This window comes from Crocodylus siamensis, chromosome 10 (assembly GCF_052110815.1).
Source record: "Crocodylus siamensis isolate JL-2025a chromosome 10, ASM5211081v1, whole genome shotgun sequence".
Classification (NCBI taxonomy): Eukaryota; Metazoa; Chordata; order Crocodylia; family Crocodylidae; genus Crocodylus; species Crocodylus siamensis.
In genome coordinates this window covers 52,008,380-52,034,412 of record NC_143404.1, presented here as the reverse complement: position 1 = coordinate 52,034,412, position 26,033 = coordinate 52,008,380, and positions in this window count along the sequence as shown.

Sequence of the window (26,033 nt, the reverse complement as noted above, 5' to 3'; positions counted from 1 at the left end):
CCTTCTGACCCTCCTGATCCTGGCCCCCACCTTGAGAAGCCTTGAGGCGCTTCTCCATAATTTTTCCAGGGACTGAGATGAAGCTCACTGGTCTGTATTTCCCTGGATCCTCCTTTTTCCTTTTCCTAAATATGGGCACTGTTCGCACTTTTTCCAATCAGCCAAGACCTGTCCTGATTGCCACAAGATTTCAAAGATGATGGCCAATGGCTCTGCAATCATATTAGCCAACTCCCTCAGCACCTTCGGTTGCATCCCATTCAGTCCCCATGGACTTATACATGTCCAGCTTTTCTAAATAGCCCCTAACTTGTTCTTTCACCACTGAGGGCTGCTCACCTCCCTCAAATTGTGCTGCCTGGTGCTGTCATGTGGGAGCTGAGCTTGCCTGTGAAGCAAAAAAGGCATTCGGTACTTCAGCCTCTTCTGCATCCTGTCACACATTTTCCCCACTCGGTAAGGGACCCACACATTCCCTGATTCTCCTCTTGCTACCAACATACTTGTGGAAACCCTTCTTGTTACCCTTCACATCCCTCACTAGCTGCAACTCCAATCATACTTTGGTCTTCCTGGCGTCATCCCTGCATGCCTGAGCAATGCTCTTATATTCTTCCCTAGTTATTTGTCCAAGTTTCCACATTGCATAAGCTTCCTTTTTGTGATTTAGTTTACAGAAGAGTTCCCTGCTAAGCCAAGCTGGTCTTCTGCCATACTTGCTAGTTATCCTGTGCATCAGGTTGGTTTGTTCCTGCACTCTACATAGGGACTCTTTAAAGTACAGCCAGCTCTCCTGGAGTCTTCTCACCCTCACATTGGCTTCCCAGGCGATCCTGCCCATGACTTCCTTGAGCGAGTCAAAGTCTGTTTTTTCTGAAGTCCAAAGTCCTTACTCTTCTGTTCTCCATCCTTCTTTTCCTCAGCATCCTGAACTCTGTCATCTCATGGTCACCGCTTCCCAAGTTGCTATCCATTGTTACATTCCCCACCAATTCTTCCCTGTTTGTGAGCAGCAGGTCAAGATGAGCATGGCTAGTTGGCTGCTCCAGCATGTTAACCAGGAAGTTGTCCCCAGCACTCTCCAAAAACTTCCTGGATTACCTGACCCCTACTGTATTGCCTTCCCAGAAGATGTCAGGGTGATTGAAGTCCCCCATGAGAACTAGGGGCTGTTTTGATCATCATGCGATGTGACTCTGGATGTGTTGAGGAAAAACAGCATTGTTTGGCATTTAGAATCAAAAGTACATATGAAGCGAAAGGCTGCTGCAGAGGCTGAAGGTCAAAGCAAGAAACAAGCAACTATGTGCTCGATCTTTAAAAGAACCACCGAAGCAGTTTGAGAAGAAAACGGGCTGTATTTGTGCTAGTTGGGGCATTCATAGCCAGTAACATTCTTCTGGAGAAAACTGATAATCCTAACTACTTGAACAAACACGTGGCAAATGCTGGCAGTTTCCTATATGTGGATAAGCTTTGCCAAGATTATCTACCAGAAGTAATTGTTTCGCATGTTCAATCTACAAAATCTGTTTTAACAGAATATGAATCGGTCTTGATTCTAGCAAATGAAACAGCAGATGCCCAAGATAAAATGTGCAGAACATAGTTTGTGCCTGGGAGCTGGACAGACTGCAACCTGCCTGTTTTTCAAACAGAGCTTGTTCACCTTGCCTCTGTCAATTTTCCTCCCATGGCACAAGCTGTAGTGAAGGTTGTTGTAAACTATGGCTTAGAATTTAACAAGAGCTCAGCATTTCTGTTTGATAATGCAATGCTTATGTGCAAAGCTTTCTCTGTGGTGCTCCATGGAATGATGCCCTGTGCACATGACCTGCAATGCACACATCCTTTCTTTAGTAAGTGACACCTGGCATAAACATTTTCCTAGTATGGATAGCCTGGCTTCCTCTTTTTAAAAAGTGTTCAAACATTGTCCAGGCTGTAAGCTTCGATACAGGAAATCTACATCCGACTGTGTTACTTCCCCCAGAACCAGTGCTTACAAGGTGGAAGTTGTAGTTTAATGAAGTTCAATACTATGCAAATAATATGAAATACTATAAGCTATTCATGACACAGAGCATGAAATCATGCCCAGCACAGAGCGCTTAAATATGCTTAAACTAAGTGATCTCTTAAACAGGGTGACATTGAAGTCCAAATTAAGTTTGTGCCTGAATACCTAATCCAGTTCAGGGAGCTTCTAATGTGGTTTGAAAATTGTCAGGCTTTGATCTACTAAGCTCAGAACAAGCTGATGGATTTGATAAATTGGATCGAAGACATGGCATCACAACAACTTTCAAACTGTCAATGTGAAAATCAACAGAGACAAGAATTGTTCCAGACAATAGCTGCAAAGTTGGATCAGTACTACAAGTATGATCAGTTCTTGTCTCCCTGGTTTAAACAATCCACCACCATGGTTTAAACAATTGGCTATCTCCTTTTTTAGTACTGTTCACATTTTTTACCCCAATCGGGTGTCTTTTCTGAGTTTGGACCCTCAGATACTGAAATCAGTCCCTGAATGGTCAAAACAGTATGACAAAGAATGTGCTGCTTACATTAACTTTGTCAAAGAGGGCCATACACCTTTGACTGTGACTGTGTATGCCTAATCTAAATCTGCTGTCAGTTTGTGGCCCTTGTTTCTAGTTACCCCAGGTGGTGCTCTGGTAAACAGACTATCTCCTACTCCTTGCTGCACCTGCCCCCCTCCTGCAATGAATTTATGGATGGCCACCAGACCACCTCTCAGCCTTCTCTTGTAGAGGCTGAAGAGGTCAAGGTCCATCAATCTCTCCTCATAGGACTTTACCTGTAGGCCTTTAACCATACGCGTGTTCAAACAGTCATGCCAGTGGTTCAGCTATGATAATAGCCAATTACTTCGGCACCCTTGGATGAAGATCATCTAGGCCTGATGATTTGAACACATATAGCCCTTCCAAGTGCTCCTTCATTAGGTTGGCACTAACTCTTAGTAGGCTGATGTCCCTCTTGTGCCTGGCTATAGTCCAAATGGGAGATATGTCCTTATCTGTATTCAGGAATACAGATGCAAAAAACTTATTGAAGAGCTCAGCTTTGTTTCTTCTATCTATCACCAATTGCCCTAGTATGTCCTTGAGAGGTCCTACATTGCCAGCCTTCTTTTTGCTTCCTATATACCTAAAGAAGGACTTTTTGTTGTCTTTAATTTTTGTTGCCAGTCTGAGATCCATTGTTGCTTTGGCCTCTCTAACTGACTCTGTGCAAGTACGAGCCAAGAAGGTATACTCCCCTTTAGGGGCTACCCCCTGCTTCCACAGTTTGTAAGCCTCTTTTTTTTGCCCCTAGGCTTTTCTGGATTTCCGTGTTCAGCCAAGAGGGTTTCTTGGTCCCTTTACCCCACCCACCTTGATTTGCCATGGGACAGTCCTCTTCTGTGCCCTAAAGATCATTCCTTTGAGAAACAACCACCCTTCCTTACTCCCATCTCACCAATACTCCTGTTCTTCAGTACCTGACTTACTAATCTCCTGAGCTCATTTAAATTGGCCTTTTTGAAATCTAGCATGTCTGCCCTACTAATTATCTTTCCCACCTTTTGCCAGCTAGTTAATTCTATCAATTGGTGGTGACTATCCCCTAAGTTGCCCTCTATCTGCAGATCTCCCACCAGATCATCTCCTGTAACAAATACCAAGTCTAGTAAATTTTATATTTGTATAAATTTATATTAATAAAGTATTTCAAATTAGATTTAAATTTAACACTTGGATTTATAAAATGCAGTAATCTATTTGATATTTATGCAGACTTTGCTATTTAATTATGCCACGGTTTTTGCCTCTTGGCCAAATCAGCAGCAAGAATCAGGGCTGCCAGGGCTCCTCAGCCAATGAGTGGGGGGAGGGGAGGCTTGCCACAAATAGACCACGAAATTGTCTCTGTGTGCCATGAGTGGCCCATGAAAATCCCTTTGTCTCACTGATATTTAAGTGGGTACCTACTTGTACAGGACACTAAGCACTTACCAGATAGTAATGGGTTTTAGCTTGAAACATACTGTGACTGCTGTCCTGCATGCAATAGGCTCTACAGCACTGCCCTGTACTAGTTAGCTACTCTATCTTAGTCTTAGTCATTGCTGTGAAGGTTGGATGTTTTCCCTTCATACCTTCAGGAATCTAATCTCAGCACCTTCCCCTGCATCTTGGCTTCAGCTTCCCCAGTCTACATAGATGGGGATTGGAGAAGACTCAATCTACCCAGTGCTTGCATGGCAAAGGCACTGTTGAAGTGACTGCACTGGATGTGTGCCCTTTTTTGCATCAAACAGCTTGTGCAAATTATGGTTTTCTTCCCTTTAACCAAGTCACTTCCCAGAACATTTGATTCAGTGCAAGGAAAGGTTAACAAGACCCTGTAGAAAGCTCATAGTAGGCATGGGCAGATATCTACTGACAGGTGGACTGCAGGATACAGCAAAAGGACTTGATTTGCTAGAAGCACTCTGATTGGTTGTTGAGGATTTTAAAAGAGTAAATTAATCTTTCTGAACTGTTCTTCATTCTACATTTCAAACTAGCACCTTAAAGATATGCAGTGCCCTTTCCCAGCAGAAACTTTCCAATAGTTCTTAGTGTCACTGACTAGACGAGGGAAATAGTACACCACACATCTCCCATACAGGAAGTTTATGGGTTTCCAAAGCAAGACAATGTTGAACAAACATAATTACATTAAAATATGAAAAACACTTTCATTTCAGTGGTTCCTCCCTCTGAGTCCAGGGAAGATGCTGTTTGCTGCCTGTCACTACCATCATCTAAATTTATACTGCTCATAAATAAATAAAAAATTTCCCAGGTGGGAGATGGAGACCAATTTCTTCAAGATGTTGGAGGCAAAAGGGGGGAAAAGTCTTGTTTAAGGGATCTTGACCTGCTAAAAAAAATACTGTATTTTCCATAACCTGACCAATTATTTGTGCCTTCTCCCCAGTACAGAAAGGAAGAAGAAGGGATCTGTAATCCAAATGATGGTATCAGTGTCACTGCAGTATAATATATGCAGGAAATCAGGAAATCAATACAATCTACATCATGATATGCACATCAAGTTGCACAGGACACTTAGCACTTGTTTTATTTAGCTCATAGTAAGTAGTACTGTGCTATATTAAACATGTTAATGTGTTCTAAACAGTCACATACTAATGCTTGCTGTGATCATAGCCCAGTCTGGACAAGAGCTGGTGCTGGCTGTGTCCCTTTCTTACCTCTGATACTGTGGTACTGGATGCGGCAGCTCACATCTGCTGGTGAGGACATGCAACCCCCGTGCCTGGAGGTGGCATCCTGCAAGCTGCATAACCAACACTGTACAGCCAGGGGTGCCTGCCCTTGCCATGCCAGAGCAGGCTAGGTCTCTGATGGCAGCCAGAGACAAGCCCAGGAGAGGGTGCTACTCCTACCTACGGACCATGTTCAATGAAGCCCCAGCGCTGCAGATTCTGCAGCAGGCCACACTCTCACTTATAGCCCCATCCTCAAATTCCCTGGGTCATTCACAGGCTGAGGAGCTAGATGGAATGACATATATTGATACTAGGGCTGTGTGAAATTTCACCGGCAGTTTTGTTTCAACGCTGTTTCGCCTCATTTCGAGATTGAAACAGAGAGTTTCGAAACAGCCTTGAAACAAAACAAGGCAAATTGAAACATTTGGAAATTTTCAAAATGTTTTGAGTTTCAAAGCTCAAGCTGGGCTTGCCTGCAGGGAAACAGAAACTAAAGTAAGGAGAGGGAGGGGGAAGAGGGAAGGAAGGAATGCTCTCATTATTGACTGGGTAGCTGTCCAGTGACTGTCATCATTCCCTGAGGTCCTTACAATCCCAGTGCTCTGGGGGAGGGATGGAAAACCTGCATGAAAGTCAGCATTGTTTGACCTGCCCTGCTTTATGCCTTTGTCAGTTACTGAGCTGTGTGTTCCAGTTTTGCGTGTCCACAGCTAGAGGTGCAGGGCCCCAGAACCCAGACTCCCCTTGCACCTATTTCCTTGACAGGTGACAGGCTTCATGGCTGCATCAGGGCCTAGGAGGCCTGCAGTTTTCACCCCGCTGTGCCCCAAGACAGACACAGTCCCACAAGCACCCAAGTCACAAGTTTTGCCTGTCAGCAGCCAGAGGCGCAGGGCCCCAGAAGCCCCTGCACCTATCTCCTCAACAGCTGGCAGACTTTACGGCCTCAGCAGGGGCTACCATCCCTGTAGCTTTGACCATACACATGACATGAGTTTTGCTTTCAAGACTTTGAGGTGCAGTTTCCCTGAAACCCCTGCACCTATCTCCTTGAAACTTGGCAGGCTTCATGCCTGTAGAAGGAGCTACCATTATGGCAAATTCTATCCAAATCAGGCTATAAATGACAAAGTTATAGGCTGTTTTGAGCTTCCCCATTATAGCCTATGGTCAAACATCGAAACAGTGTTGAAATGGAAAAACTGTTTCAACAAAACAAAACAACAGCGGTTTCAAATTGAAATGAAATTCAAAATGAAACGCTGTTCCATCAAAATGTTGAAACGCAAGTCGAAATGGAATGGTGCTGTTTCTCACAGCCCTAATTAATACCCCTGGCCTAAACTATCTGGCCGGCAGGGAGCAAACACACTCACCTTTTTAAAAGAACACTTGTTTTGATTTCACTGAAGTTTCATACATTTAAAAACAGGCATATTTTGATTTAAAAACCCTCAGGGGGACTTTGTTTGCCAGTTCCCATCAGAGTGAACTATTTCCCTGCAGCAAGGTGGAGGCTTTCCAACGGTTTTTTTTTTTTTTTTTTTTATTATTACAGCTTTTGTATCTTGCTTTCATGGTTTTATTGCTTAAATTGGTTGTTTTTGAGTTCTTGGACTGATCCCCATCTCTTTTAAGTTGAAATCACATGGTTCCAACAACAACTTACAACAGCTGAGGATCCTGTATGTTTTATCTATCTGTTGATAGTTGGGTTTTCTACTGGCATCCAGTATCAGAATACTCAGATGGTTCATCTGTTGCTATTGTGAAATCCCCAATTCATGACATCATGGATCCATTTCCCTTTTTCTTTACTGATTATGGGAAGCTGTGGTTGGGATAGGGCACTCCTACAATCTCTCTCTTTCTCTCCCATATAGAACCATCCAGACATGCATGCGTACCAGCACACATCCACCAGTGTCATAGCTCGGCAGTTTTGCACACTGGGCAGCAGCAGTGCTTGCAGCAGTAGCAGCAGCTGGGCCATCAGTGGCGGAAATGCAAGGTCAGCTGTGGGGATGGGTGCTACTTTTGCACAGACAGCAAAAGTAGGTAGGTTGGTACCTGGGAATGGCTCCCCATGTGCCCTCCTTAATTTTAACTCACCCTCACATACTGTCTCTCTTAGGTTGTTATAAGCCTCTCTTTTTTTGTTTTTTTGTATGATTCTTTTCCCCCCAAGATGGATATTGGAGTACACAAGGGCATTTGGGAATTCTAACATACTCCAAATAGTAAGAAACCTCTCACCATGGCTTAGAGAGTCTTGAGAATTTACTCTATTTTAGAAGAGGCATGCAGGAAATCAGGAGCTTGGAATCTGTGAGTTAAAAAAAAAACAGAAGGAAAAAAATAAGCATGGTCTGTCACATTTACTTATCTATAAAATCCAGTACTTTACTTTTTATATCCTCTTTATACCTTCTAGAATTTTAAGACGTGAAATACAGTGCCGTTTTGGTTGTACTCCATATGACAGGCCCAGAAGCTAGCTCAGAGTTAGCAGGATTATGCATGTTGTAAAGATGTAATGTTGACACTTCTAAACGTTAGTGCATCCTAATTAATGGGTGGAGAGCATGGGTAACATTGTGGAGTGGTGCTGTGCTAAGGTCAGTGAGGAAGAAAGTTAGATGGGTGTGGAGAATGGGTGATGGGGGTAGTGCTAATGGAAAGAAGGAAAGAAGTTGGAAATAGAAAAATAAATTCATGAGTGGATCATAACTACAGTGCTGAATGGCTTTCCTGCTTATTTCCTTGCTTTGTACTATTTGATTGATAACCTATGAAGTTGAACACCCTTAACTGGAGATTTTATGAAGGAATATTTATGCAGGAGGTTAAAAAAAAAACCACTTTACCTCTTGCTGGTCCTGAACTGTCTGTCAGCATGGATTTCCAATGCACACAAGATGGCACTGAATGTAGTGTCCAGGTTGGAAATCAGTTCACAGCAGACATACAGAAATTAGATCAGAGTCCTCACTCCCCCTTCCCCCACAATGGAGCTGTGGTTGGTTTAGATGTTGCAGATAAAGGTCTAATCTGAGCCATGACAAAGATAAACTCAAATTCTAATTCAGGTCTGAAATTCCCTAAAACTCAGATGGGCTGATTTTAGTGTTTTGGTTTAAAACCATCTCTATTCCAGTGAATGGAAAACCACCATGGAGGTGGTGAAGAAATCTGCAACTAAATATAATAATTTGAGTCTATCATTAAAGGGTATGTGAAATGCCATCTACAAGCTCCTTTCTGCTTTCTCTTTCTTTTTAGCAGCTAGAGGTACTTCTCAGTTATTGTTGCCATAGGCCTTGGTCCAGCTACCACACATAAGTAAATACAGAACTGACTCCTAGGGCACATCCACAAATGGAGGCACGTGCACTTGCAACAGCTCAAATAGAAGCAGTGCAATTTGAGCCGGGGCTTTTTGCCTCAATGCACATGCCTGGACATGCACTTTGGTGTGGGGCAAATTGTGTCACTTGGGGTAAAACAACCCTGTCTGGCTCCTCTGGGATCTGAAGCCAGGGGGAGCTAGTACAATAAGCTGCCCTGGCAAGTAGCTCAGGGCTACTCACTCTCAGGAGCTTCTGGGGCCCAGCCAATTGGTACCTGGGGACACTATCCTTTGTGCCAGCTGGACTGCTGAAGCAGCCCTGAGAGTTCCCTGCACCCTCTACCCACTGCAGCAGTCTGGCAGTGGGGGCTGCTGCCTGGCTGTGACCTGCTGCACACCTGCCAGACCTGTATGGGGACTGCACAGCCAGTAGAGGCATATGCCCTTCTGGGCCAGCTGTCATTGGGCTGTGGCTGCAGAGTTGGCATCTGTGCAGCACTACTGCCATGTGTGCCCCCTGCCCAGCCATCTGGGTAGCTATCACCCAGAAGATGTTCCAGGTGTCATGGCCTGCTTTGAACTGTCAAACTTTGTCCTCCTAGCCCCATTTGACCAGGAGGTCAGCCACTGGTTTGTCCCCGGCTCCAGCGTGAGGGGCAACAGGCTTTCTGCCTGTGCCTCCCACTGAGCCACAGACCCCCAGAACCCTCCAGCGGGACCTCGATCTGGACCTTCAATGCAGCCAGAGGTAGGTGGGGCCTGCAGCAGGAATGGAGGGACGCCAACCCAGACAGCTGTGGGGCAGCTGAGTCAGAGATGAGAAGAGATGCACCCCCTTGGCTCCTACTTCACCCAGCCCCCAAGGAGCCATGCGACCAGAGCCTCATAAACAGACCACACAAACAAGAATACTTGTCTTCCTGGTGCGTGATTTAGCTTGGGAGTTTTGAAGGAGGGTGAGTGGGAGGGCCCATAGACCTGCCAGTGCACCTCAGGGTAGGTAGTCACAGTAATAGCCAGACTCCCACCAGTAAAATGGGGATGAGCACACGCCACACCCCAAGGGTCCCCTCAGTGTCTGCGGCCCCTGTCCGTCTGGCTCCTCAGAGGCCTCTACCCAGATGGAACCCATGGTTCCAGGGTCCACACAGATGGAGCCTCTGGCCCTCAGCTGCAGGGTCTGCCTGACACTTTTTCAGGCTCTGGGATCTGGGAGCTTGGCCCCTTGGGAGCTCTGCTTCCTTCTCAGGTCTCTGGCATGCCAACTAAAGGAGCTCCAGGCCACAGTCCAAACACTGCAAGCCATCCAGGATGGTGAGCGGGAGATAGACTCCTACTGCCAGGCCCTTCACCCCCTGGAGGCAGAGGGTAGATCAAGGTAATCTTCCAGGACAAGGGAGGACTCACAGACCTCCCATTCTGTCCAGCCAAGGGGTTGGACCAAGGTGGTCAAGGGCCCCAAGGCCCGTCAAGGCCCACCACACCAAGGTCCCCACCCCACTGGAGCTTTGCAACAGGTATGAACCTCTTGCAGCCCCAGATGAGCCTGCCAAGCTGCCAGCTTCTGTAGGTAACACAGGCTTAACACTGCAGCTACCGCCCCCGCTCTCCCTAAAACAAAATGTGAAGTGTTTGTTATCGGAGACTCCATCCCAAGGGGGACTGAGGGGGCAATCTGCCATCCCGACCCCTTAGCTTGGGAAGTCTACTGCTTCCTGGGAGCCTGTATCTAAGACATTGCAGAGAAGAGCCCTAAGCTCCCCACTGACCACTATCCTATGCTCCTTATCCATGTAAACATGAATGAAATGGCTCGGAGCAGGTCATGAAGCACTACAGGGGTTTTGGGAGCAGGGCTTAAAGGGTTGGAGGCACAGGTGGTGTTTTCCTCAATCCTCCCAGTCTTGGGCTACGGGCTGAGAAGGAAGAGGAGGAATGAGGTAGTAAACCAAAGACTGCGGCACTGCTGTTATCAGGAAGTCTTCAGCTTCCATGACCACAGCCTGCTCCTTGGTGAGAGAGGCAGTGAGCTTCTGGGAAGGAACGGCCTCCACCTTTCTCCACTAGGGAGAAGGCTCTTCTCAGCCAGACTGGCTGACCTGCTGCACTGGGCTTTAAACTAAGCCCACTGGGGGATGGGGGAACTACCGCCACTGCTGGCCCACTGAGCAACCCTTGCAAAGCCAGAAGGCCAAGGTACTTAAGGGAGCCCACCCCTGACCCAGCCCTGGTACAATCTGTGGGCAAGACAAGAGCCCTCAAGGGGACACTTGCCTGCCAGTACACAAATCCCAGGAGCGTGGGGAATAAGCAGGAGGAACTTGTCCTCCTGCTTAACACAAATAATTACAATATCAGAGGGATAACAGAGACCTGGTAGGACTCCACCCATAACTGGGCCACAGGTATAGATAGCTATACCCTGTACAGGAGAGATTGAGTGGACAAAAGGGGCGGGGGTGTAGCTCTCTATGTTGAGGAAAGCTACACATCCCCTGCAAGTTGACATTGCCCCCAGAGTGGACAACTGGAAACCTCTGGGTTAAAATCCATGGGGAACATGGCACAGGGAACACAATGTTGGGAGTCTATTACAGACCTCCTATCCAGGATCAAGAGGTTGACCAGGAGTTTGCCAGGGAACTGTCATGGGAGACTTCAAATACCCATACATCTCAGGGGAAGAGTGCTTGGCCAAATCCAAATGGTCACAAAACTTTCTCACATGCATAGTTCAGCTCTATCTGATGCAAGAAGTCTAGGGGCCAACGAGAGGTAAAGCACTGCTTGACATGGTACTGGCAATAGGAGATGACCTAATCATTGACCTAATGATCAAAGGGAAGCTGGGTGACAGTGACCATGAGCTGATCACCTTCACCATCTGCCATAAAGTCAGTCCGCAATACAGAAGTCTTCGACTTCAGGAAAGCTGACTTTGACCAGCTCAGTAGGCTTGTCAGTGTGGTTCTAAGAGACCACGACCCTAAGGGAAGGGTAGTTCAGGATGAGTGGTTGCTTCTTAAGGGAGCGATCCTGGATGCACAGGAAAGTCTATCCCATCTCGGAAGAAAGGCAGCAAAAGGGCACAGCAGCCTTCTTTGCTCTGCAGGGAACTAGCAGACCTCCTGCATCTAAAAAGAAAGACCTACAAAGGATGGAAGACTGGATCCACCTCCAAGGAGGAATATTCTGCACTGGTTCAGACCTGCAGGGAGTGAACCAGGAAAGCCAAGGCTGTGACTGAACTCCAACCAGCTACAAGTGTCAAGGACAATAAAAAATCCTTTTTGAGATATGTGGGGAGCCAAAGAAAAAGCAAGGATAACATTGGACCCCCTGCTAAACCAGATGGGACAACTGACAACCAAGACCCAGGAAAAAGCCAATTTGCTAAATGGGTACTTTGCGCCAGTTTTTCACCAGTCCCAAGGGATGCCCCTGCCCATTATGGGATGGGAACGCCTAGGTGAGGGAGATTCCTTACCCTCCATCAATTCTGACCTTGTGAAGGAACATCTTGAGAGGCTGCACACCTTCAAGTCAGCCAGCCCTGACAGTTTAAACCCCAGGGTACTCAAGAAGCTGGCAAACATCATAGCTCACCCCCTGGCCTGAATCTTCAAGAACTCCTGGTGCTCTAGTGAAGTGCCTGAAGACTGGGAAAAGGCCAATGTGGTACCTATCTTCAAGAAAGGGAGGAAAGTGGATCTGGCAAACTACAGGCCTATCAGCCTGACCTCTATCCCAGGGAAGGTCTTAGAAAAGATTAGGCTGCAACTGAACTCCAACTAGCTTAAGTATCAAGGACAATAAAAAGTCCTTTTTCAGATATGTGGGGAGCCAGAGGAAAAGCAAGGGCAATGTTGGACCCCTGCTAAACCAGATGGGACATCTGACAACTGACACCCAGGAAAAAGCCAACCTATTAAATAGGTACTTTGCGTCAGTCTTTCATCAGTCACACAGGATGCCCATGCCTGCTATGGGACAGGGAAATCTGGGTGAGGGGGATCCCCTACCCTCCATCAATGCTGACCTCGTGAAAGAACACCTTGAGAAGCTGGATACCTTCAAGTCATCTGGCCCTGACAATCTGCACCCCAGGGTACTCAAGGAGCTGGCGAGCGTCATAGCCCAGCCCCTGGCACGGATCTTTGAAAATTCCTGGCGCTCTGGTGTCAAAATGAGCAGATGAGAACCTGATAGTGTTTAATACTAAAAAATTCAAGGTTCTCCACCTTGGGAAGAAAAATCCACAGCATGCTTACAGGCTTGGCAGTGCTATGTTGGCTAGCACTGTGTCCAAAAGAGACTTGGGGGATTCACCACAAGATGAACATGAGCCTGCAATGCAATGCTGCAGCTACTAAAGCGACCAAAACGCTGGCTTGCATCCATAGATGCTTCTCAAGCAAATCCCGGGACATCATTCTCCCATTGTATTTGGCCTTGGTGAGGCCACAGCTGGAGTATTGAGTCCAGTTTTGAGCTTCACGATTCAAAAAAGGATGTGGAGAAGCTTGAGAGAGTGTCTGGCTGTCCTCTGTACATGAGCAGAGGTCAGGAAAACAGATCTTATGTTAAGAAGCTGAGAACTATGGGACTCTTCAGCTTGGAAAAGTGCAGGCTCAGAGTGATCTGGTGGCTGCCTATAAGTTTATAAGGGGTGCTCACCAGGATCTGGGGGAACATCTGTTCACCAGAGCACCTCAAGGGTTGACAATATCAAATGGTCACAAACTCCTGCAAGACCATTTCAGGCTGGACATAAGGAAGAACTTCTTTACTGTCTGAGTCCCCAAGGTCTGGAACAGTCTGCCACCGGAGGTGGTTCAAGCACCTACTTTGAACACCTTCAAGAGAAATTTGGATGTTTATCTTGCTGGGATCCTATGACCCCTGCTGAATTCTTGCCCCTGGGGCAGGAGGCTGGGCTCAAAGATCTTCCAAGGTCCCTTCCAGCCCTAATGTCTAGGAAATCTATGAAAACCCCCAGCTGTGTCCAAGGTGCCAGCTCTAAGCAAGCAGGGTACTGCCACTGGCCTCCCTAGCAGGAATTCTGGTGTTCCCTGTTGGAAAACTGAAAAATCCCTGATAAAAAAACCCCAAAGCCACTCTGTAAAATACCCTCAAATCCATGTTCCTCCATAATTAAAACAAAAGACGATTAGCGTGAGAGAGAAAAAGCAAGAGACAGAGAGACAGCGATCAGTTGGGCTATGTTTTATTGATTTATCTACAGTGTTAAAGCAATTTGGAGGCCTACGAGTGTCTCTATCATCATAATAAAGTGAATTCTAAATACATATTTCATGAATTCATATTTTGAATATATTTTGCTGCCCCCCACAGGGGCTACAGCCCCCACCTCAGGAGCTACAGCACCTCCACAGGGGCTACAGCCCCCCCCACCAGTCCAACATCCCCCCAACAGGGGCCAAATGGCCTCCACAGTGGGCTACAGCCCCCCCACAGGTGCAACATCCCCCCAACAGGGGCCAAATGGCCTCCACAGTGGGCTACCACCCCCTGCTTACTCCCCCAGCACTGAAGCCTGGATCCAGCTCCCTGCTGGCACGCTGCCTGCCCTGCACAGGTAGGCAGCATGGTTCAGTACCAGGGTGAGGGCTAACCACAGAGATACTCTGGCAGCCCGAGTGTCTCTGTGGAGGACCCAGCCTTCAGTTTTCTCAGGGCACAGTCTGGGACTGTGCCCTACCCCACTTTTTTTCTCTGTGGGGTTTTTTCACCCCTGGATATCCAGGGGTCTAATTTTGCCCCCATGCTGCAAATTTGCAGTGTGGGGAACATTTTCTCATTCCTGCACATGCCTCTTGCAGTATCTCACGGGAGTTTGAGACACTGCAAGAGAGGTGTGCAGGCTCATCTGGACACGCCCCTAAAAGGAGACAGGAGACACAACAATATCCATTTAGGAAACTGGGTCTTTCACTATGAATAACTTGCTTACTTTTGAAGGAAAATAATGGACCTTAATAATGTACAAGCTGAATTATCTGTAAGGGTACACCTCATCAATCCAGAAGGTCCACTTAGATCAAGGTCTGAAGAAAATGTGACAGCTGCTAATTCTGTTGGAGTTTTATTGAGGAGTGATCAAACTAATGTAGGAGGACAACAAAATAGGAAAATTCAAGAGATTGCTCAATAAGCACTCAAAAGTTGAGCTGAGTCTCCAAACTATCTAGCACTCTTGAGTCTTCACATTCCACTAAAAATCTTCTGAGACTAAGCTACTGTATGACAGTGAACTACATGCAGTGTCCTTCATCTTGTATCATTTTTCTATGCTACTTCATCAGCCAAGACCTGTTGGCCTCTAGGTAAATTCCCATTTATTCTAGGTAAATTGCCATTTAATTTCAAGGGCCACTTAGAGTCTAAATGCAGCTGCAGGTGGCCCGCTTTGGTCACCCAAGGTGGAAAATGTTAATTTTCCCCTCAGTTTTTCAGTCTGTAAAATGGGTGGAAGATACTAACTGAACCACTCAAGACCTTTGTAAATCTAAAATGCTTTGAGATGCTCTGACAGCACATTTATAAAAGGGGACATAGATTGTTGTTACTTACATATAATGGCCAGGTATGTATCTTGGTGTGACAGCATTAATTTTTAGGATCCCATATTCTTTCTTGCTCTCCACAGTTCTGTAGGCATAATAAAAGCAAGGAAACCAAATTACTGCAATGGCTTTGATTTTTACAAAATTTGAAATAAAATCTATAGATAGCCAATGTTGTTTTAAATGTCTACACCACATCTGTAGGCAGCATTACTCTGCCAGTTTTAGGAGTGCTGACATCTTGGTCTGTACCCCTTTTAAAATGTACCCCCACCACTAACAACACATCGCTTGGCCTTTTTTATTCTCTGCTGTTACATCCTTTTGCGTTTGTACATCTTTAGCAATAAAAACAAGGCAATAATTTTACTCCCATGATTGCTGTACTGAAGCCTGTTTTTATCCCATTCTCTTATCTTCTCCGTTCAGAGCCAATGTATCCTATTACTTTGCAGCAAACATGGCCAGAGATGAAAGATTCTGTCATATATTTTTTCCTTCATATTAAACCACAAGCCTTTTTCCCTCTCTTTCATTTTTCAATCTGAGACTTCATTGTTTCTGACTATCTCTGCCTCATACAACTCTGCCAGTGATTTCTGCTTTTCTTTTCCATGGATGCAAGTATATGCATTTTGGTATTTATCCGCTTTTTATCAAAATAAAATAAAATTGGAAATAATTTAAAATAACAGACAACAAAATGCTGTTTAATTCATTATTTTCTGCAGCAGCCTTAGTCAGATAGAGGTGGGGTTTTTGTAGATAATGGGTAGGAAGTAATATACAAAACATTTTGAATGTTTGCAGTATATACTCTTTTAATTCACTGGCTATATACAGACATTACATTTGTCATGGAACTAATTGTGCTGCAACTTGTGCTGAAAAAGAGAAGTTATGGGACTGGCATGTCCACTAGGGTTATGGGAAATTTCAGTCCCTGATTTGATTCAGCGGAGATTTGGTCAGATTTGGTGGCCAAATCTCCGAATCTGAATCAAATCAGAGGACCCTTTAATCTCCCTGAATCAAATTGGAACCCTCTAAATTGATTCAGAGAGATTCAGAAAGATTTGGTGATTTGGACATAAACACAGGTTTAAATGTTTTTTCTACATACCTCTAGGTAGCAGGCAGCTCTTGAATGCTGCAATGCTGGGGTGGATGGAGCATCCCACAGAAGTGCAGGGAGCTCCCCAGCATGCTCCCCAGTGGACCCAGAAGTCTTTCTGAAGTACTTCTAGTCCACTTCTGCCCACACACACACACACACACACACACTCCTGTGGGATGCTCCATCTATCACAGCATTCATGAGACATGCCTGGTACCTCAAGGTGTGTAGGCACAGCTTTAAATGTTTTTTCTATGTCCAAATCGCCAATTCTCTGAATCAGCCTTGAATCTTCAGATTTGGATTCTGCCAAATCAAATTGAGGACAGTGATCCAAATCAATGAATTGAATCACTGTCCCCAGTTTGGGCTGAATCTGAATCCAAATCGAGCAGGGCCCATTTTGCTCACCCTTAATGTCCACATGTCACCTATCCTCCATTTTGATTTAAACAGAAGCTGAATGCATGCTGCCTTTCTTCCAGCAGGTGACCAAAGGCTCGAGCACACATCCCAGCATGGCTTGTGTTGGTCAAGTGTCCACAGGTTCCTCTGACTCTGTTAGCACCAACCAAAGTGCCTACTGGGTGTTCAAACTGTGTGAAATTTTGGTGGAAGAGATTTTGGTGTGATTGACTACACAGTTCGTTCCTCTGATTGCCCACCTATATTTCCACTATATTGGTACAGCCACCAGTAACCATGACTCCATCACCATTGACTGCAATGGATCTGTATGTGGTCATCACATACAAATCCATACCTTGCAGGCCTTGCTGGCCCAGTGTTGTGAACTCATACACAAGATAGAGCAGAAAAGGTGATGTTGGCAGGCTGTGTTGGCTGCCATGACTACTTCCATTTGTGCAAAAGGCAAGGGAGCAGTATTTGTGGGGGAGAAGTGCATGCATGTGCTCACTGCCAAACAACAGACAGTTAGTAGGTCTAGCTCCTAATCTGTGGCAGCAGCTGCTACCCTGAAATTGTTTTGGCTACAGGTCACCACATTGTGTCCAGGCACTTGTAGGAATGGCTCCAAATAGAAAAGCAGCATTTCCAGGCCAGTGATAGAACCAGTGACTGGTTGGAGTGGATCATGCTGGTCACCCAGGATGACATGCAGTAGCATGTGAATGTTTGCTTTTCCCCTGGCACCTTCATGAAGATCTACCCCAAGCTTGCCTCACGCATACAACAATCGAGAACAGTGATGCAGGCAACTTTATCCATGGAGAAGCACAGTGCCATCACTATATAGAAGTTTATGAGCCCAAATAGCCTCCAGTGCATGGCAATCCATTTCAGCTTGGCAAGTCAACAGCAAAGAGGCTAGGTGGGAGGTTTTTCTGGCAATCCAATGGGTAATGGCCCCACCTATCATATACTGTGCCAACACACAGGAGGTCATAGGTGGATTCACCAACCAGGGTTTCCCCAGTAAACACATTGGAGCAATGTGGGCTGAACAAAACTACCATCAAATGGGTAGGTAACTGACTCAGTCACCTCAAGCAAAGGTAATTATGAATGGATCCACATGAGAATGGCAGGAGGTTTCAAGTGGAGTCCCACAGAGGTTTGTCTTGGACACAGTGCTGTACGAAGTGAGTATTGATTTAGATACTGTTATAGAAAGCTACTTGAACAAGTTTGCAGATGACACAAAACTGGGAAGAACTGAACACACTGGAAGTTGGGAACACAGTTAAGAAGGATCTAGGCAGACTGGAAAGCTTGGCTAGAGCTAACAGGATGAAGTTCAATGCAGAAAAATTCAAGGTGCTACACACCTCAGTAAGAATAATCAAAAACACAAATATAAAACAGGTGGTATCTGGCTGGATGGCAGCCCTATGGAAAAGGATTTGGGAGTGTTGGTAGCGCACAGACTCAGTATGAACCTACATTGTGATGCAGTCACACAAAAGACAACTATGGTTTTTGGATGCATCAATAGAAACATTAGGTACAAGACACAGGAGATAATAGTGTATCCCTACTTGGCACTGATTAGGCCTTGTTTGCAGTATTGTGTTCAGTTTTGGGCTCCACATTTTAAAAAGTTCATGGAGAAGTTACAGACACTCCAGAGGCAGACAACAAGGATGATCAAGGATTTGGAAAGCAAGTCATACAAGGAGGGGCTAAAGGAGCCAGCAGCTGCAATCAGCATCTGCAGCATGTTCAGCTTGCAGAAAAAATGCTTAAGAGGGAAGCAGTTATGCTCGCAGGGCTTCCCTAAGGACAAATGAAAGCACCTTTTCTCTTGTGCTGCAGACAGGAGGATGTGGATCAATGCCTTGAAGTTGCAGCAAAGTAAGTTTAGATTGGATATCAAGGAAAACTTCTCTATTAGAATAGTGAGGCAGTGGAATAGAGCACCCAAAGAAGTTGTGGACTCTCCATTACAAGAGGTATTCAGAAAGAGCCTAGATACTAGGCATGTGCGAAACAGGCCCTATTCAGTTCGGATTCAGATTTGTCTGGAATCAGGGAAAGTGATTCAATTTGTCGATTCAGATCACTGTCCCCTATTCAATTCAGCCAAATCCAAATCTGAAGATCTGATGCCAATTCGAAGAATCAGTGATTTCACCATCAGCACAGCTTTAAATGTTTTTTTTCTACATACCTCAAGGTACCAGTCATGGCTTGTGAATGCTGGGGCAGATGGAGCATCCCACAGGAGCACAGGGGGTGGGGGAATGCATGCTCAGCAGCGAACCCAGAAGCGAACTGGAAGTAATTCCAGTCCACTTCCAGATCCATCAGGGAGCACGCTGGGGGTCCCCCTGCACCCTCCCAGCTTGGCAATTGGCCACGGGGGGAGCCCAGGTGCCCCCCCAGACCCAGGAAGCACTAGTCGCCAAGCTGGGGAGACACAGGGGAGCCCCCACCTCACTCCTGATGCTGTCCACATCCCTTCTGAAGTGCGGCGCCCAGAAATGGACATAGTACTCCAACTGTGGCCTGACCAATGTCGCATAGAGGGGGAGGATCACCTCCTTGGACCTGCTCATGATGCATCTGTGGATGCACAACAAGGTGCAGTTAGCCTCCTGGAAGTTAGCCTTCCTTCCTGACTGGCAGTTAGCCATCTCCACATTGGTGGCCCATGTTCATCTTGGAGTCTATAATGACTCCAAGGTCCTGTTCAGCTGACAAGAAGGGAGTTCCCCAGCCTGTAGGTATGGTGCTGGTTCTTCCTCCCCAGGTGCAATACCTTGTACTTGTCAGTATTGAAACCCATCCTATTCTCATCCACTCACCTCTGTAACCTGTCCAGATCTAGTTGTAGCCTGTCCTTCATTTCTAGCATGCTCACTTCTCCCCACATCTTAGTTTCATTCATGAATTTGAAGGAGGTACTTTTCACCCCCTGTCCAAGTCGCTGATGAAGATATTGAACAGTGCAGGCCCAAGGATAGAGCCCTGGGGAACCCCACATCCCTCCAAGTCAAAAATGACCCATCCACCACCACTCTCTGGGTGCGGCCCTCCAGCTAATTTGTGACCCATCTGACTGTGTAGGCATTGACATCACAGTCACCTAATTTTTTAATGAGGACTGGGTGAGAGATTGTGTTGAAGGCCTTCCTAAAGTCTAGAAAGACTGCGTCCACCATGACACCTGCGTCCAAGGCTTTTGTGACCTGGTCATAGAAGGCAACCAGGTTGGTCTGACAGGACCTGCCTCTAATGAACCCATGTTGATTGCCCTTATGCATAATCTCCCCTGCTGGTTCCTTGCAGATGTGCTCCTGGAAAATTTTCTCAAAGAGCTTGCCCAGGACTGAGGTAAAACTACTGGCCTATTGTTTCCTGGGTCCTCTATCCTCCCTTTTTTGAAAATGGGGACCACATTAGCTCTTTTCCAGTCCTCTGGTACCTCGCCAGAGCACCATGAGTGCTCGTAAAGCTGTGTCAGGGTCTCGCAATGACCTCTGCCAATTTCCTCAGCACTCTGGGGTGGAGATCATCAGGACCTGCTGAAATGAACATGTCTAGTCCCACCAAAAGTTCCCTGACTAGGTCCTCACTGACCCTGGGCCTTGCTGTGCCTCCCCTGGGTCCATCCGGAATCCCAGTGGGGGGGATGTCCCTGTCCCTGCTCAGAAAAATGGAAGCAAAGAATCTGTTAAAGAGATTAGCTTTGTCATCTAGTGCTACCGCCAGATTACCAAACATGTCCTGCAGAGGCCCTGTGTTACCCGGTACCTTCTTTTTACCCCCTATGTATTTAAAAAATATTTCTTGTTATCCTTGATCCAGGTCACTAGTCCCAGTTCCATCTTCACCTAACAGCCCCCGTACAGTCTTGACCAATGGAGGTATAATCCTCCTTGGTGATAGCCCTTCCCTTCCATTGAGTGTACACCTTCTTTTTGGCTTTGATACATTCCTGGATGCTTTTGGTGAGCAATAGGGGCTTTTGAGCACTCTTGCCCCCTTTGATCCACATGGGGATTGTCAGCCTTTGGGCTTGGAGGATTGTCTCCTTAAGGAACGTCCACTCTTCTTGGACTCCCAACTCCCCTCCCCTCCGGAACATCAGTGCCTCCCTGACTAGTCTCCTTACCTCATTGAAATCTGCCCTCCTGAAGTCCAGGGCTGCTGCCTTGCTGCAGGGCTTTGACACCCTGCGCTGGATGGTGAATTCCAGTAGGCAATGATTGCTATTGCCCAGCTGGTCGAAAACCCGCAGTTCCCTCACCAGGTCATTACCTGTGGCCAGGACCAGGTCCAATAATGCATTTCCCCTGGTGGGACTGTGTACCTCCTGGGTTAGGTGGAGGCCCTGTAACTCAGCTAGAAACCTTCGTGAGCGGTCAGACCTGGCTGACTGCTCTTCCCAGCAGATGTCCGGATAGTTTAGGTCACCCATAATGACCACATCCCTTGACGTAACTGCCTCCATGAGCTGACCTGAGAATTCCTGGTCCAGCTCTTCCCTCTGGTTGGTTGGCTTGTAGTAGACCCCCACCATTAAGTCCCTTTCCCCCTGAACCTCTTGTATTCCAACCCAGAGCTCCTCAGTCTGCCCTACCTCAGACCCAGTGCTGGTTGCTGAGGATGTGTATTGCTTTTTGATGTAGAGCGCCACACCCCCACTTTTCCTCCCCATTCTATCCCACCTATACAGCCTATAGCCCTTGATGTTTACCACCCAGCTGTGTGCTGTATCCCACCAAGTTTCAGTGAGTCCCACTATGTCTGGGTTTGTGTTAGCTAGCAGAAGGGCAAGTTCCTCCTGCTTGTTCCCCATACTATGAACATTAATGTAGAGGTATTTAAGGCCTCCTGAGGCTGTATGCACCACCACCCCAACCCCTATCCAGGCCCCTGTCTCTTACCTCAGTACTTCTTGTGCTCATTGCCTGTCTTGGCTGGGCTGTTCTTGTGGTTGTCTCTTGATTTGGTGTTCCATGGCTCTCTGGGTTCTCTACCTCTCCCTCCCCTGATGAGCCTAGTTTAAAGCCCACCAGCTCATTGATGTCATTTAAAGCCCACCAGCTCATGATGTGGCTCATCGCCTGAGCTGCTGTGCTAGCCTGAGAGGGCTGGGTGACTTCAACTATGGTTGCACTGGAGCCCTCATTACTTGCCTGAATGTCCACCACATTTTTGGACATAACCGTGTCAATGACTGCAAAGATGCAGGATAGTCCTTTATAGTGGGGATATGACCCCATATTCACCCAACACATGCCTGCCATCCCAGGTCCTTGAAAACTACTGCCTAAGTACCTTGAACTTGGACTGGCACTAGGTCCAGTCATGGTCATGTCTTTAGGGCACCATTTCCTTTGTGATCCACTCATAGACAACCTTGTTTTGGTGGCCTGACTAAACTAGAGCACCCACTAATTCTTTATCTCAGCCCAGATGACAATAAGATCCATTATCTCCTCTCTGGTCCAATTACTGCTGCACTTGTTTACAATGCTTCACTCTGACTCAGAGGCCAGGGTGAAGGAAAGATGAATAGTCACGTATGGGTGTGCCTACACATGCATTTACACCAGCTTAAATTTACTGTGCAGTAAACTGGAAGTTATTGTGCAGGAAGTGGGAATAGGCAGGTGTCTACATGTGCAGGCATTAAAGTGCATTAATGCTGTGTATGGACTGACTTGGGACTAAAATTAATCCCAAGACAGTCCCCACACACAGCTTTAATGTGCTTAATGCACAGTAACACATGTATATGTGTGTTATTCTGCAGTAACTAATTAGGCGTAAATTTGATACCTGCATGATGCAGGTATCAAATTTACACTCAAGTCAGCATAAGTCACCATATTTACTGTGCAGTATGGTTGTGCACATGTAGACACATGCCCATATTGCACAGTTATTTTGTTTACTACACAGTAAATGCACATGTGTAAACGTGCCCTAAGTGTATGAAAATCCAACTTATCTCAATGGATGGTGAATGGGTTTGATGACCTCCCAGAGAGACAGCTGGTTAGGCAGATGGATGTCCCTGTGCTTAGTGGTGTTTGAGGTTGGTTCAATAGATTCAGCATCCAGTGTTCATCCTGGGTGGGCGGCAAGCATAAAATGACTGGCAAGTCACTGTCCAGGGCAATTAGTAGGTGGAGATGGCCACCTGGGGTCTGTCACCTCTGCCCACTAGAGTTCTGTGAATAGGGCCAGAATAACTACATAGAGGTCATGAGGGGCCAGGATTGGGGTCCAAGTGGTATATGGTTGGATGCCTGGAGAATTGAGTGGCCTGCTTGCGCCACATTGACATCATGGAATAACCCATTCAGACACCCATCATGATAGCATAGAACAAACTGTTAGCATTGCATAGTCCATGAATGCTTTGGGGCTTTGCCCTAGAGCAAGCAACAGGTCATCTAAATGTTCATGCTTTGTCTCAGGAGAAAACATTTTTTCCCCATGGCAAGGGCAATATCTGTTCATAGCCACCGTCAATTACAGCAGTGAAAAAAGGGTCTGAACCTTAGGACAATGACAACATCCTATGGGTCCTATCCACTCTAGCATGGCTATGGAGAAGAATTAGGTTTACTTCTACTTTACAGTGTTGTAAGTTGTGGGCTTTAGTAAACTAGGCTACTTTTTCCTCCTCCCTACTCAGCAAAGCATAGTTCAGCTGCAAATAAGGGTTACTGATTGGTAACCCCTTTCCTAGTTCAGTAATATAACTTAATTATTTTCCTTTTTCCTTCCCCTTTTGATCTCAGTGGGAGTTTTACAGTGGGAGTTATTTGTATCCTACTGAGGCAGAAACAGGGCCTGGAAAAGTAGTTTTCCAAATGCAGATTAAATAATAACCATAGATCATCTTTTTATTTTGTACACTACAGAGGAAAATAAACTCTAGAAATATCAAATCCCCAGCCTCCTAATGGGTTAGGATCTAACTGTAGCTTCAAGTCACTAGCCATTTTTTTGCCAATGAGACAGAGCCTGGGACTTTTAGTGTAATTTTCGGGAGCAAATGCTAGGGAATGCAGTGCTAGTGGCTGCATTGGCCTAGCACAGTACCTGCACTCCACACTGCAGTTGTGGCTAGCCTCTGCACAGGAAAGCAAAGCTTGTTCATAGTCTCTCAACCTTCTTGTGCAAACTTCCCCATTGTTTATTTAGTATACTTTAGGTCACAGACAAAGGCCCACTGAAATCAATGGCAATCTTTCTATTGGTTTCAGTGGTCTTGGATCAGGTACCCACAGCATATCAGGCTGTGACTCCTACCTCTGGATACACTGTTCAGCAGGCCTCACTGGTAGTTGAACACACACATCAGCTTTGCACCCTTATACATAGCTGAAATGTGGGTGAAGGTTGGGGCAGAATCAAGGTGGAAGATTCTGATGCAAGGGGTGTTATTCCAACTTTTGCCTAGTTAATGCCATCCTAGTATTAAATGCAGCAACCTCAGTAATTAAGTGCAAACAGAAGCTGTAAAATTCCAAGTAATAATACATTATAATAAATAGTAATAAATTATATCGGACTAAAATGTAATCATAGATACCTTCTACAGATCATTGCAAAATTACATACAATGCATACAAAAACTAAAATAATAATAAATGTCCAAGATTTTCACAATAAAAAATAATGTGTATTAATGCCATGATAAATAAGATAATAAAAATGTAATAATGCATGCCCTATAACTACTGTGAATATTATGGCAGTACTAATTGCTTACAAAAGGCCATTGTAAACATTTTCTTAGTGATTATTATACCTCTAAATATGGGTACACACTAAGGATTGTCAGCACCTCCCCATCTGGTACCTGAGGTAAGTTTCTGTTCTGATCTTGCAAGTAGGTCTCGCTTGACCAATCCGATTTCCTTTTATGATCAGGTGACCATCACCTGGACAAGGGAGAAGAGATTGATGTCATATATCTTGACTTCAAAAAAGCCTTTGATCTGGTATCCCATGATCACCTCTTGGCAAAATTGGCCAATTGTGGCCTTGGGTCCACCATGATTCACTGGCTGGGAAATTGGCTCCATGGTCGGACCCACAGGGTGGTAATTGATGGAAGTCAATTGTCATGGTGCCCTGTGACCAGTGGGGTCCCCCCAAGGCTCTGTCCTATATTGTTCAACATCTTTATTAATGATGTAGACATTGGAGTCAGAAGCAGACTGGCCAAGTTTGCCGATGACACCAAACCTTGGGGAAAAGCATCCACACCTGAAGACAGAATGGCAATCCAGGATGACCTAGACAGGCTCAGCAAATGGGTGGATGAGAGTCTGATGGTGTTTAACACTGAAAAATGCAAGGTTCCCCGCCTTGGGAGGAAACACCTGCAGCATCCTTATAGGCTCAGCAGTGCTACGGTGGCTAGCACTATGGAAGAAAGAGACTTGGGGGTCATCATTGACCACAAGATGAACATGAGCCTGCAATGTGATGCTGCAGCTAGTAAAGCAACCAAAACGCTGGCTTGCATCCATAGATGCTTCTCAAGCAAATCCCAGGACATCATTCTCCTCTTGCACTTGGCCTTGGTGAGGCTGCAGCTGGAGTACTGTGCCCAGTTTTGGGCTCCACAATTCAAAAAATATGTGGGGAAGCTTGAGAGAGTCCAGAGAAGAGCCACGCGCATGATCACAGGTCAGGAAAACAGACCTTACGAAGACAGGCTGAGAGCCATGGGGCTCTTTAGCCTGGAAAAGCGTAGGCTCAGGGGTGATCTGATGGCCACCTATAAGTTTATCAGGGGTCCCACCAGTATCTGGGGGAACGTTTGTTCACCAGAGCGCCCCAAGGGATGACGAGGTTGAACGGTTATGCAATACTGGGAGTCCGTTTCAGGCTGGACATAAGGAAGAATTTATTTACTGTCTGAGCCCGAAAGGTCTGGAACAGCCTGCCATTGGAGGTGGTTCAGGCACCTACACTGAACACCGTCAAGAGAAAATTGGATGCTTATCTTGCTGGGATCCTATGATCCCAACTGACTTCCTGCCCTTTGGGCAGGGGGCTGGACTCAATGATCTCCCGAGGTCCCTTCCAGCCCTAATGTCTATGAAATCAGATAGCAAGAAAGGAAGAACAACCTCAAAACTTCTAAAACCTGCTACAAGCACCATTCTACTCCACATGCATAGGATTTCTCTTTCCTTGACAGTCATTTTCCTGGTCTATTAGCATCCTTGATGCTTTTGTGTAGAA